General features: G+C 46.8%; 1 pseudogene; it reads right to left on the bottom strand.

Moving 5' to 3' along the window:
• Positions 1 to 707: 707 nt before the first annotated feature.
• LOC123428413 lies at positions 708 to 13,853 on the bottom strand (annotated as a pseudogene).
• Between the last annotated feature and the right edge of the window lie 1,406 nt (positions 13,854 to 15,259).

The raw sequence follows: 15,259 nt of genomic DNA, 5'->3' as shown, positions 1-15,259 counted from the left end.
CTTTCTATGTTTCAAATTCTGGCGTTTCACCGTTTCTTATATTCCCGGTGATCCGTAACTCCGATTGGGCTAAAAAATTAACATTATTTATATTTGAATATTAGCTTTCTTGCGGTGAAAGAAGGGCACCAACCACCTTACGGGGTGCCACAAGCCAGCCTGGCGCGCCCTACCCCCCAGGTCGCGCCCCTCTGGCTTGTGGGCCCCTCGGGTACCGCCTTATGTTGATTCCACTTCCCAAAATTCACATATATTCCAAAACAAATATCCGTAAGTTGTTATCCCGTTTGGACTTTGTTTGATATGGATTTTTCTGCGAACAAAAATTGCAACAAAGAGGAACTGGCACTGGGCACTGGGCACTGGATCAATATGTTAGTCCCAAAAATAGTATAAAAAGTTGCCAAAAGTATATGAAAGTTGGAGAATATTGGCATGAAAAAATCAAAAATTATAGATACGACAGAGACATATCAGCCTCCATCGACACACATAGCATCCACAACTTTCTGGAACAACTGGCCATTAGATCCTTCTTTGTCCTTGTCGTCATCTTCTTCTTCATCATCGGATTTATTTTCTCGGCCTCGAGCAAGTTTCTCTTTCTGCTGCTTTGCCTTACCACGACGGTTGCCACGGTTCTTCTTGTCCGATCCACCTGCACTATCCTGGCTCTTCTACTTGTTGCGCCTTTCGCACTCTTGCTTCTACTTCTGAGCAAGCTGCTCTACTTGGTGGCACTCGGTATTAGTGTGGCCCTTGGTGAGGTGAATCCTGCAGTACGGCCTGCCAGTCTTCTCTCCTGTCGTGGCCTCGTCATCTCTGGAGTAGGCGACAACATCGTTGTTAGGCCTCTCAGACTTGGCCTTCTTGTCGGCAGTGGAGTTGATGGCGCCTTTGAGAGACATAACTGCCTTGCCCTTGTGCTTCTTGTTGCACTTCTGGCCCTTCCCCTGTGAGGCGGACATGTTGTCAACGTCGTCTGTGTCGACTTCCGCGCCTACGTCCTCTTCGGGGTGTCTTCTTCCCTCCTCAGCCCGTGCACATCCGTCAGCCAGAGCATAAAGCTCTGCGACATCCTGTATCTTGTTGATACTCATATCCTCGCGCATACGACAATTGTGTACGTTCGTATGGAACACAAGAATCACCGCGGCAGGGTGGATGTTTAGCATGTTGTGACGTACACAGCTGAATCTTTGGATGTACTTGCGGAGGGTCTCGGCGTCTCTCTCAGGAATCACATGCAAATCACTGGGTTTCCCCGGGAGCTTGTGACCCCCGTGGTACGCACCAACGAATTGGTTGCACAGATCTGCCCAAGAGGAAATAGATCCCTGTGGCAAGTTCATCTGCCAACTCCTCACGTTGGGCTTGAGCACTAGCGGGAAGTAGTTGGCGACCACTTTCTTATCGCCCCCCCCCCCCCCGGCAGCCTGCACCGCTATGGTGTAGATGCCAAGAAACTCTGACAAGTGGATCTTGCCATCATATTTTTCTGGCAGCTCTGGCTTGAAGTCTTTGCTAGAAGGCCAGCGGACTTGCCGCAACTCGGGGGTGAATGTCGGGCAACTAACCTCATAAGGTAGGCTATCGGGTGCTCCCGGTGCTCGCTCGTCGACGATTGGATCAGTGTGACCGTCCGATTGGTGACGTGTTTCCCGTCGCCTCTCGATGGTGGTGCACGCATCCTCCTTGCATCTGTCCTTCAAGACTTGACAATGACCTCCATCAAACTCTTGGTCAAAGGCGGAGGCTTGGTCATGAGACTGCACCCATTGAGCCTCATCGGTTTTACATCCCAATCACCGACGCGGAGAACATCGCTACGCTCGTCATCTGCAAGCCATTCTAACCAGTGATGAAGAGATGGATCTACATCCCCCTCCCACAGGTGTTCAAGCTATAACAAAAAAGGCTTTTGCCCCGCTTTATAGATAAAGCAAACCATCAAACCACAACATCTCAGAACAGTCATAACACCACACATGCACGTCGTACTAGAGGTAGCACAACATAGCGTGCAAAGGTTACGTTGTGGGCACAACACACCAAGCCCAAAGAAATAGAAACAACATGGCGGCGCGCCCTGGAGGAGGGAACACTAATCTGGCTCCGGAGGTGGCAGAGGTAGCGGCGGCACCAAGCGGAGAGCCATGACACGAAGACGAGAGATGATGGAGTTAATGGCTTCTCAATCCCGCGAGCGGCTAAGCGGACGCTAGAGCTGCAGATATCCACACAAATTGAACACCGTGTCAGTAGAACGATGAAGAGGAACACGTTGAATAACAAGGTTATTCCGAACTGTCCACAGCGTCCAGGCCAGAACCCCAGCCGTCAGCCACCTAGTGTGGCTGACCGATGGGGACATAGCCTGGAATTCAGCGAAAAGGTCATGAAAGCTTTTGTGGCACCAGGCGCCACCGACCACTTCGCGGAAACAACTCCAGAGGAATTGCATGGATACACAAGAGAAGAAGATGTGATTTGAGTCTTCTTCCATCGCATAGAGCGGACATATGCCATCCCCTGGTCCATTCCACTTAAGGACCTCGACACCAAAGGGAAGGCGGCCACGAAGCCACTGCGAGAGGAATACCCGAATCTTCAAGGGGAGCCAGATCTCGCAGAGCGCTGCGAGAGGCTAGATGCCCTGGGATGGCATTATGGCCTAGTAGTGGGACTTCATAGAGAAACACCCCAATGGCTCTAATCACCAAGAGAGACAGTCGATGGATCGCTCCACGTCCAGTTCATGAAGGACGATGGAGTCCAGGAGGTCCTGCAAGGCGATTGTGTCCATAAGCCGAAAGGCTGTCTAAAAGCGAGGCACCTGAGGTCGATAAGGGCCTCCTCCGCCGAGATTCGAGGCTCGACCATGATAAAGAATAGGGCCAGGAAACACGCAGCAAAGGGGGTCTCGCCGGTCGACCGGTAAAACCAGAACAAGGTGGATGCGCTAGAGCCAACCTCGATAAAGGTCCCAATGTGATGGACCGGGAGCAGCTAGATGAGGGACTGCCAGAACTGAGAACCCCCAGACCGCTGGCAGAAGGCTAGAGGCTGGCCGCGCAAGTACTTATTCTGGATTATGCGAAACCAGAGGCCCCCTCACCCTTAGCAATCCACCAGAGCTAGCGGGTGAGCAGAGCGATATTCATATGCTTGGAGGACATGATCCCAAGTCCACCCTGCTCGCGCGGCTTGTAGATATCGGACCATCGCACCATGTGGTACTTCTGCTTATCTCCCTCGCCGGCCCAGAAGAATCACGCGTGAACCGTGGCGATCTCATGGTGGATGGTATCTGGCAAGCAGTCGAAGCTCATCAAGAAGAGCAGCAAGCTGGACAGGGAGGAGTTGGTGAGAACCGTCTGGGAAGCCTTCGATAGCCACCACCCCTGCCATGGTTCAATACGGTGCTGAAGCTTGCCGACCGTAGGTCGCAGCTCCGCAACTGAGAGGCGGGTGTCACTAATGGGGATCCCTAGGTATGAAGTGGGGAAGGAGCCCAGCTGATAATTGAGGCGGTCGGCGATGCTCTCGGACGCGGCAGGAGGTAGCCCAGGACCATGACCGCACTCTTATTAAAGTTTATTTTGAGACCGAACATTTGTTGAAAGCAGAGGAGGGGGAATTTAAGGTTCAAGATGTCATAGTCTGAGCCTTCAAGCATGATGATCGTGTCATCCGCATATTGCAGGAGAGAAATGCCAAGATCTCCCACCAGGTGTGGGACGATGCCCCTGATGTGGCCGACCTCCTTGGCCTTGTCAAAAATGGAGGCTAGCGCATCAACCACCGTGTTAAACAGTAACAGGGAGAAAGGATGACCCTGATGAACCCCACACATGGTGGGGAAGTAGGGTCTGATATCCCCATTGATGTTTACTACAGTACGGCCATAGGAGACCATCTGCATCACCCTAGTCACCCATCGGTCGTCGAATCCCTTACGCAGTACAAATTCCCGAAGGAAATCCCAGCTAACATTTTCATACACCTTGTGGAAGTCCAGCTTCAGGAAGACTGCCTTGAGGTTTTAGGAGCGGACCTCATGGATAGTCTCATGAAGGACGAGCACACCATCCAGTATGTGCCAGCCTCTGATGAAGGTCGATTGATCCAGATGAGTGATCCGATCAGCAAGAAGGGTCACCCTATCGGCGTTGCCTTTGTCCAGGATGCGGAATATGATGACTACAGGGTGCAAGTGGAGAGATTTCAGGACAAGATCGTGCTTGGCGGGGTTGGCCCTAATTCTGCCGAAAGCACAAGATACTCCCCGACGCATGTTCAAGCTCTCTAAGCTCTGGTAGAAAGTGAAGGTCTATGGTGGCGCGAACTCCACCACCGCCACCTACAGATGTCACAAGTTCATCTGCGAGGGCACATTTGATTTCGGTGTGTGAAGTTCTACCAAGTCGTGTTGTCTAGTAACCGTCCCACGAACTGTCCCGCGATCCGTCCCACGATCCGCTTCGATCTAGTGCCGAACGGACGGCACCTCCGCGTTCAGCACACGTACAGCTCGACGATGATCTTGGCCTTCTTGATCCAGCAAGAGAGACAGAGAGGTAGATGAGTTCTTTGGCAGCGTGACGGCGCTCCAGAGGTTGGTGATGATCTATCTCAGCAGGGCTCCGCCCGAGCTCCGCAGAAACACGACCTAGAGGAAAAACCGTGGAGGTATGTGGTCGGGCTATCGTGGCAAAGTTGTTTCAAATCAGCCCTAATACCTCAGTATATATAAGAGGGAGGGGGAGGGACCTGCCTTGAGGCTCAAGAGAGCCCCAAGGGGTCGGTCGAAGCAAGGGGGAAGTCCTCCCCTTCCAATCCTAGTCCAACTACGATTGGAAGGTGGAGTCCTTCTCCACTTTCCCACTTCCCCCCTTTTTTCTTTTTCTTTTGATTCCTGCACATAGGGCCTCGTGGGCTGTCCCACCAGCCCACTAAGGGCTGGTGTGGCACCCCTAAGGCCTATGGGCTTCCCCCGGGTGGGGTGCCCCCCCCCCCCGGTGAACATCCGGAACCCATTCGTCACTCCCGGTACATTCTCGGTAATGCCGAAAACTTTCCGGTAATCAAATGAGGTCATCCTATATATCAATCTTCGTCTCCGGACCATTCCGGAAACCCTCGTGACGTCCGTGATCTCATCCGGGACTCCGAACAACATTCGGTAACCAACCATATAACTCAAATACGCATAAAACATCGCTGAACCTTAAGTCTGTAGACCCTGCGGGTTCGAGAACTATGTAGACATGTCCCGAGGGACTCCTCGGTAAATATCCAATAGAGGGACCTGGATGCCCATACTGGATCCTACATATTGTATGAAGATCTTATCGATTGAACCTTAGTGTCAAGGATTCATATAATCCCGTATGTCATTCCCTTTGTCCTTCGGTATGTTACTTGCCCGAGATTCGATCGTCAGTATCCGCATACCTATTTCAATCTCATTTACTGGCAAGTCTCTTTACTTGTTCCGTAATACAAGATCCCGTGACATACACTAAGTCACATTGCTTGCAAGGCTTGTGTGTGATGTTGTATTACCGAGTGGGCCCCAAGATACCTCTCCGTCACACGGAGTGACAAATCCCAGTCTTGATCCATACTAACTCAACGGACACCTTCGAAGATACTTGTAGAGCACCTTTATAGTCACCCAGTTACATTGTGACGTTTGATACACAGAAGGTATTCCTCCGGTGCTAGTGAGTTATATGATCTCATGGTCATAGGAATAAATACTTACATGCAGAAAAACAGTAGCAACAAAATAACACGATCAACATGCTATGTTCATTAGTTTGGGTCTAGTCCATCACATGATTCTCCTAATTATGTGATCCCGTTATCAAGTAACAACACTTGCCAATGGTCAGGAAACCTTGACCATCCTTGATCAACGAGCTAGTCAACTAGAGGCTTACTAGGGACAGTGTTTTGTCTATGTATCCACACAAGTATTGTGTTTCCAATCAATACAATTATAGCATGGATAATAAACGATTATCATAAACAAAGAAATATAATAATAACTAATTTATTATTGCCTCTAGGGCATATTTCCAACAGTCTCCCACTTGCACTAGAGTCAATAATCTAGTTCACATCACCATGTGATTCTAACGAATCCTACACCCATATAGTTCTGGGGTCTGATCACATCTTGCTCGTGAGAGAGGTTTTAGTCAACGGTTCTGAAACTTTCAGATCTGTGTGTTCTTTACAAATATTTATGTCATCTTATAGATGCTGCTAGTACGTGCTATTCGGAAATACTCCAAATATCTACTCTACTATACGAATATGTTTCACTACTCATAGTTATTCAGATTAGTGTCAAAGCTTGCATCGACGTAACCCTTTACGACGAACTCTTTAACCACCTCCATAATCGAGAAAAATTCCTTAGTCCATTAGTTACTAAGGATAACTTTGACCGCTGTTCAGTGATTCAATCCTGGATCACTCTCTGTACCTCTTAACAGACTTACTGCAAGGCACACATCAGGTGCGGTACTCAGCATGGCATACTTTAGAGTCTACGGCTAAGGCATAGAAGACGACCTTCGTCTATTCTCTTTATTCTTCCGTGGTCGGGTTTTGAGTCTTACTCAAACTCACACCTTACAACACAGTCAAGAACTCCTTCTTTGCTGATCTATTTTGAACTCCTTCAAAAATTTGTCAAGGCATGCATCTTGTTGAAACTTCTATTAAGCGTTTCGATCTATCTCCATAGATCTTTATGCTCGGCGTTCAAGTAGCTCAATCGAGGTATTCCTTTGAAAAACTCCTTTCAAACAACCTTTTATGCTTCACAGAAATTCTACATTACTTCTGATGAACAATATGTCAACCACATATATTTATCAGAAATTCTATAGTGCTCCCACTGACTTCTTTGGAAGTACAAGTTTCTCATAAACCTTGCACAAACCCAAAAGCTTTGATCATCTCATCAAAGTGTATATTCCAACTCCGAGATGCTTGCACCAGTCCATAAAAGGATCACTGGAGCTTGCATACTTGTTAGTATCCTTAGGATCGACAAAACATTCTGATTGTATCACATACAATCTTTCCTCAAGGAAACCGTCGAGGAAACAATGTTTTGATTTCTTATGTGCAATATTTCACAAATAATGCGGCAACTACTAACATAATTCTAACAGACTTTTAGCATCGCTACGAGTGAGAAAGTCACATCATAGTCAACTCTTTGATCTTGTCGAAAACATCTTTGCGACGAGTCGAGCTTTTCTGAATAGTGACTTATCACCATCATTGTCTGTCTTCCTTTTAAAGATCCATCTTTACTTAATAGTCTTACTACCATCAAGTAGTTCTTCCAAAGTCTATACTTTGTTCTATACATGGATCCTCTCTCGGATTTCTTGGCCTCCAGCCATTTGTCAGAATCCGGGCCCACCATTGCTTCTTCGTAACTCGTAGGTTCATTGTTGTTCAACAACATGACCTCCAAGACAGGGTTACCGTACCACTCTCTATTAGTACGTGACCTTTGTCAACCTACGAGGTTTGTAGTAAATTGATCTGAAGCTCTAATGATCACCATCATCAGCTTCTACTTCAATTGGTGTAGGCGCCACACGAACATCTTCCTGCGCCCTGCTACACACTGGTTGAAGTGACAGTTCACGAACGACATCAAGTTCCACCACCCTCCCACTCAATTCTTTCGAGAGAAACCTTTCCTCGAGAAAGGACCCGTTTCTAGAAACAAACACTTTGCTTCCGGATCTGAGATAGGAGATGTATCCAATTGTTTTGGATATCCTATGAGGATGCATTTATCCGCTTTGGGTTCGAGCTTATCAGACTGAAACTTTTTCACATAAGCATTGCAGCCCCAAACTTTAAAGAAATGACAGCTTAGGTTTCTCCAAACCATAGTCTATACTGTGTCATCTCAATGGAAATACGCGGTGCCCTATTTAAAGTAAATGTGGTTGTCTCTAATTCATAACCCATAAACGACAGTGGTAATTCGATAAGAGACATCATAGTATGTACCATATCAAATAGGGCGTGGCTATGACGTTCAGACACATCATCACACTATGGTGTTCGAGGTGGCATGAACTGCGAAACAACTTTCCACATTGTCTTAACTGCGTACCAAAACTCGCAACTCAGATATTCATCTCTATGATCATATCGTAGACAGTTTATCCTCTTGTTACGACGAACTTCATTCTGAAACAAAATTGAACTTTTTCAATATTTCAGACTTGTGATTCATTAAGTAAATACTCTTGTATCTACTCAAATCATCATTGAAGTAAGAACATAATGATATCCACTGCGTGCCTCAGCACCCATTGGACTGTATACATCAAAATGTATTACTTCCAACAAGTTACTATCTTGCTTCATCTCAATGAAAACAAGGCCTTGCTCATGTGGTATGATTTGCATGTCACAAGTGATTCAAAATCAAATGAGTATAAAGATCCTCCAGCATGGAGCCTCTTCATGCAATTTACACCAACATGACTCAAGCGGCAGTGCCACAAGTAAGTGGTACTATCATCATTACCTTGTATCTTTTGGCACCAAACATGTGTAACACTACGATCGAGATTCAATAAAGCATTGAAGGTGATTATACAGGCAAATAGAGTAACCATTATTCTCTTTAAATGAATAACCGTATTGCAATAAACACGATCCAGTCATGTTCATGCTTAACGCAAGCACCAAATAACAATTATTTAGGTTTGACACCAATCCTGATGGTAGAGGGAGCGTGCGATGTTTGATCACATCAACCTTGGAAACACTTCCAACACGTATCGTCACCTCGCCTTCAGCTAGTCTCCGTTTATTCCGTAGCTTTCATTTCGTGTTACTAATCACTTGGCAACCGAACCGGTATCCAATACCCTCGCGCTACTAGGAGTACTAGTAAAGTACACATCAACATCATGTATATCAAATATACTTCTGTCGACTTTGCCAGCCTTCTTATCTATCAAGCATCTAGGGTAACTCCGCCTCAGTGACCGTTTCCCCCATAACAGATGCACTTAGTCTCTTGTTTGGATTTTAATCTTGGGTCTCTTCATTAGTGCAGCAACTGTTTTGCCGTTTGACGAAGAATCCCTTCTAGCCCTTGCCTTTCCTGAAACTGAGTGGTTTTACTAACCATCAACTATTGATGGTCCTTCTTGATTTCTACTTTCGCAGTGTCAAACATCGCGAATCGCTCAAGGATCATTGTATCTATCCTTGATATGTTATATTTCATCACGAAGCTCTCACAGCTTGGTGGCAGTGACTTTGGAGAACCATCAATATCTAATCTGGAAGATTAACTCCCACTTGATTCAAGTGATTGTCGTACTCAGACAATCTGAGCACATGCTCAACGATTGAGCTTTTCTCCTTTACTTTGTGGACAAAGAATCTTGTCAGAGGTCTCATACCTCTTAACAAGGGCACGAGCATGAAATCAAAATTTCATCTCTTCAGAAAATCTCTTATGTTCCGTGACGTTTCAAAACGTCTTCGGCGCCTTGCTTTTAAGCCATTAAGTATTTTGCACTGAACTATCGCGTAGTCATCAGAAACGTGTATGTCGGATGTTCACAACATCCACAGACGATGCTCGAGGTCCAGCACACCGAGTGGTGCATTAAGGACATAAGCCTTCTGCGCAGCAATGAGGACAATCCTCATTTTTACAGACTCAGTCCGCAAAGTTGCTACTATCAACTTTCAACTAAATTTTCTCTAGGAACATATAAAAACAGTAGAGCTATAGCGCAAGCTACATCGTAATTCGCAAAGACCATTAGACTATGTTCATGATAATTAGTTCAATTAATCATATTACTTAAGAACTCCCACTCAAAAAGTACATCTCTCTAGTCATTTGAGTGGTACATGATCCAAATCCACTATCTCAAGTCCGATCATCACGTGAGTCGAGAATAGTTTCAGTGGTAAGCATATCTATGCTAATCATATCAACTATATGATTCATGCTCGACCTTTTGGTCTCATGTGTTCCGAGGCCATGTCCGCACATGCTAGGCTCGTCAAGCTTAACCCGAGTGTTCCGCGTGTGCAACTGTTTTACACCCGTTGTATGTGAACGTTGAGTCTATCACACCCGATCATCACGTGGTGTCTTGAAACGATGAACTGTCGCAACGGTGCACAGTCGGGGAGAACACAATTTCGTCTTGAAATTTTAGTGAGAGATCACCTCATAATGCTACCATCGTTCTAAGCAAAATAAGGTGCATAAAAGGATTAACATCACATGCAATTCATAAGTGACATGATATGCCATCATCATGTGCTTCTTGATCTCCATCACCAAAGCACCGTCACGATCTTCTTGTCACCGGCACCACACCATGATCTCCATCATCATGATCTCCATCAACGTGTCGCCATCGGGGTTATCGGGATACTCATGCTATTACTACTAAAGCTACGTCCTAGCAATATAGTAAACGCATCTGCAAGCACAAACGTTAGTTTAAAGACAACCCTATGGCTCCTGCCGGTTGTCGTAGCATCGACGTGCAAGTCGATATTAACTATTACAACATAATCATCTCATACATCCAATATATCATATCACGTCATTGGCCATATCATATCACAAGCATACCCTGCAAAAACAAATTAGACATCCTCTAATTGTTGTTGCATGTTTTACGTGGCTGCTATGGGTATCTAGTAGATCACATTTTACTTACGCAAAAACCACAACGGAGATGTGCAAATTGCTATTTAGCCTCTCCAAGGACAGCCTAGGTCAAAACCAATTCAACTAAAGTTGAAGAAACTGACACCCGCCAGTCATCTTTATGCAACGAGGTTGCATGTCAAGTGATGAAACTAGTCTTTCGTAAGCGTACGAATAATGTCGGTCCGGGCCGCTTCAATCCAACAATACCGTCGAATTGAGAAAGACTAAGGAGGGCAGCAAATCAAACATCACCGTCCACAAAAACCCTTTGTGTTCTACTCGAGATAACATCTACGCATGAACCTAGCTCATGATGCCACTGTTGGGGAACGTCGCATGGGAAACAGAAAAATCCTACGCGCACGAAGACCTATCATGGTGATGTCCATCTACGAGAGGGGATTTCCGATCTACGTACTCTTGTAGATCGCACAGTGGGAAGCGTTAAGAAACGCGGTTTATGTAGTGCAACGTCCTCACGTCCCTCGATCCGCCCCGCGAACCGTCCCACGAACTGTCCCGCGATCCGTCGCACGATCCGCTCCGATCTAGTGCCGAATGGACGACACCTCCGCGTTCAGCACACGTACAGCTCGACGATGATGTCGGCCTTCTTGATCCAGCAAGAGAGACGGAGAGGTAGATGAGTTCTTTGGCAGCGTGACGGCGCTCCGGAGGTTGGTCATGATCTATCTGAGCAGGGCTCCGCCCGAGCTCCGTAGAGACATGATCTAGAGGAAAAACTGTGGAGGTATGTGGTCGGGCTGCCATGCAAAGTTGTCTCAAATCAGCCCTAATACCTTAGTATATATAGGAGGGAGGGGGAGGGACCTGCCTTGAGGCTCAAGAGATCCCCAAGGGGTCGGCCAAAGCAAGAGGGAAGTCCTCCCCTTCCAATCCTAGTCCAACTAGGATTGGAAGGTGGAGTCCTTCTCCACTTTCCCACTTACCCCTTTTTTCTTTTTTTGATTCCTGCGCATATGGCCTCTTGGGCTGTCCCACCAGCCCACTAAGGACTGGTGTGGCACCCCTAAGGCCTATGGGCTTCCCCCGGGTGGGCTGCCCCCCCCCCCCCCCCCCGGTGAACATCCGGAACCCATTCGTCACTCCCGGTACATTCCCGGTAATGCCGAAAACTTTCTGGTAATCAAATGAGGTCATCCTATATATCAATCTTTGTCTCCGGACCATTCTGGAAACCCTGGTGATGTCCGTGATCTCATGCGGGACTCCGAACAACATTGGGTAACCAACCATATAACTCAAATATGCATAAAACATCGCCGAACCTTAAGTGTGCAGACCCTGCGGGTTCGAGAACTATGTAGACATGACCCGAGGGACTCCTTGGTCAATGCCCATATTGGATCCTACATATTCTACGAAGATCTTATCGATTGAACCTCAGTGTCAAGGATTCATATAATCCCGTATGTCATTCCCTTTGTCCTTTGATATGTTACTTGCCCGAGATTCGATCGTCAGTATCTGCATACCTATTTCAGTCTCGTTTACTGGCAAGGTCTCTTTACTCGTTCCATAATACAAGATCCCGTGACATACACTAAGTCACATTGCTTGTAAGGCTTGTGTGTGATGTTGTATTACCGAGTGGGCCCCGAGATACCTCTCCGTCACACGGAGTGACAAATCCTAGTCTTGATCTATACTAACTTAACGGACACCTTCGGAGATACCTGTAGAGCACCTTTATAGTCACCCAGTTACGTTGTGACGTTTGATACACACAAGGTATTCCTCCGGTGCCAGTGAGTTATATGATCTCATGGTCATAGGAATAAATACTTGACACGCAGAAAAATAGTAGCAACAAAATGACACGATCAACATGCTACGTTCATTAGTTTGGGTCTAGTCCATCACATGATTCTCCTAATGATGTGATCCCATTATCAAGTGACAACACTTGCCTATGGTCAGGAAACCTTGACCATCTTTGATCAACGAGCTAGTCAACTAGAGGCTTACCAGGGACAGTGTTTTGTCTATGTATGCACACAAGTATTGTGTTTCCAATCAATACAATTATAGCATGGATAATAAACGATTATCATGAACAAAGAAATATAATAATAACTAATTTATTATTGCCTCTAGGGCATATTTCCAACATCAATGCCCCTGTTGACTTTAAACTCCAAAGCTACTATCTAGTGTTTAGTTATGTGTACATGCAGTAGTTAATGTGTTCATGTGTTGTGTCTTTACTTGTTGATTTATGTTCTCTCTTGAGGTGAATTATGGTGATGTGTAATGTGGTGGCAAACCCACCGAATTTAAAATGGATGAGCACAATAGCACATTTGCATAGAGCCGAACAATTGCGGTTTGTGTTTGCACACCCTAAAACACAAGTGCTGACAATCAAACGTCAAATATGAAAGTGCTTGGTCGTACAATAGAGGATACCGTACAATATGCAGTATATGATTTTTACCCTATGTTTGCCCAGCCTGTCTAAGAGCATCTCTAATAGCTGCCCTTTTTTAGGAGGGCTGTTTTTAGGTATAGTGCACCTGTTTTAGCATTTGAGAGCACCCAAAACATTTCTGCTTTACCAGCTGCCCTACAATAGGGAACCTCCTCTCCAGCAGCTACCCTATTTTAGGGCAGCGCGGCCGTGCCCCTCCATCCATCTTTTTACACATTTGAACATACATACCAAACAAATAATATGATCAATGATCTACAATAATATGATTCATCAAGCAACAACGGGGCTCGACATCACGCAAGTTGAAGCTCGGTGGGCAGGGCAGGAGCTTAGAGGGGCTCGACGTCGTGTAGGTTGAAGCTCGGCGGGGCTCGGTGTCGCGCGGAGATGAAGTGCGGCGGCGGGGAGGCCCTGAATCTGCCTATCCTATGCCTCGACAGCGACGGAGAAGCCCAAATTGATGTCGCCGATGGCGACGTCTTTGATCCTGATTCACGGTGACGACGGCGCGTCTGAGGTCATCTCCATCGGTGTGACGGACGGGACTTGGTCGCACATGGGCTGCGTGGTATTCTGGCGATGCAGGACGGCCGACGTCGGGCAAATGTAGGCCGGCGGTGATGAAATCGGAGGCAAGGCGGACATGGCGCGGGAAGGGACAGCGTTTCAGCATGTCGGTTGGTCCGCGCGCGATGAAAATGAAATGAAAGGGCACGGGTCGTGTGTCGTGGTTTTGTCATGGCAGATGTCCTCGTGAAAGGACTTAGTGATGGAGCCATCACACCTTAGTGGCGACTCAAAGGGGTTGAGCGGAAGGGAGACTCGTGTTTACCCAGGTTCGGCCCCTTCGATGGAGGTAAAAGCCTACATCATGCTTTGTGTATATTGATGGTGGAATCGATTACAAGGAGGGCATAACTCGCCTGACCTATCTCTCGATGGATTGTAACTTGTCCCTATCTAACCTAGAGACTCGCCTTTATATACAGGTGGAGGTCCTAGATTTTACAAGAGTCCAGTCCATGTTATAGATCGTGACCTGCCATATCTCTGAACCGCCATGTTTCCCAAGCAAGGAAAACGACCACGGCGACTCATCTTCTCTGTGGGTCTTGAACCGCCATCGAGGCTCATGGGCCCAACCGGCTCTCCATTGAAGATCTTCTCGCACCTTCTGGATCCTGGGCCAAGGCTTATCTTGATCATGAAGGTTGAATCGCCATGCACCTGACCCGGCCCAATAGGGCAGGTCATACCGTGGGTAATATCCCCAACATTAGGCCCCAGATTAACTTGAATTTATTTATGCCAATAAACTTTCATTCCTATCTAGGGCGACTCACACATGATCTCTGACCTTTATCCTTCAACGAGTGACAATCCGCCAATCTTCATGATTCGCCTGAATCGCCAGGTCTTTTATTGGTGAAGTCATCCTCCCCATTATTCCAGGGATCGCGATGACGTCATTTCCAACCGATCTTTCGACGTGTCCTGTCATCCCAAAAATCTAGGCGCCATCATTTCTGATTTTTAATGCGCCTCCTTGACTCCCGCGCTTGCCGTTTTGATTTCTGCCCTAGGCCTTTAAATAGTCACAGGGGGGAAGGGGTATCCCCACCTACCTCTATTCTGTCGCCCCACTGCGTCTTCTTCCTCGAGCTCATGCCACGAATGTCGTGTTGTCACCGAACCTCCGCTTCGGACCGGCAGCCTCCCGGACTGATTTGGGCGTGGTCCTCAAGGCAAACCTCTGCGGCCTGCTTCCACCTTCGTCCTCCATCAATAGGTAACCCTTCTTTCTTCCGGTAGATCCAAATCTCGAACTCCCTCAGTTCTTAGGGCAGCATCGAAGCTCTTCGAGCATTTATATATTAAGCCGTTGACCCATATAGGTATTGCTTAGTTCTCATAATTTAGCAAAGAACTGTGGTAGACCCATTAATACTTCTTGGCAGATCTGTTGTTCCCCCATGGCTTCACAAGTTCACCACATAGCTCTACAGTTCCCGTGTGTTCTTAGCGCTTTCATTCTGGCACATTATTTTCCT

The sequence above is a fragment of the Hordeum vulgare genome, chromosome 2H (genome assembly GCF_904849725.1).
Source record: "Hordeum vulgare subsp. vulgare chromosome 2H, MorexV3_pseudomolecules_assembly, whole genome shotgun sequence".
In the NCBI taxonomy this organism is placed as follows: domain Eukaryota; kingdom Viridiplantae; phylum Streptophyta; class Magnoliopsida; order Poales; family Poaceae; genus Hordeum; species Hordeum vulgare.
This window is presented reverse-complemented; position numbering and strand designations above follow the sequence as displayed.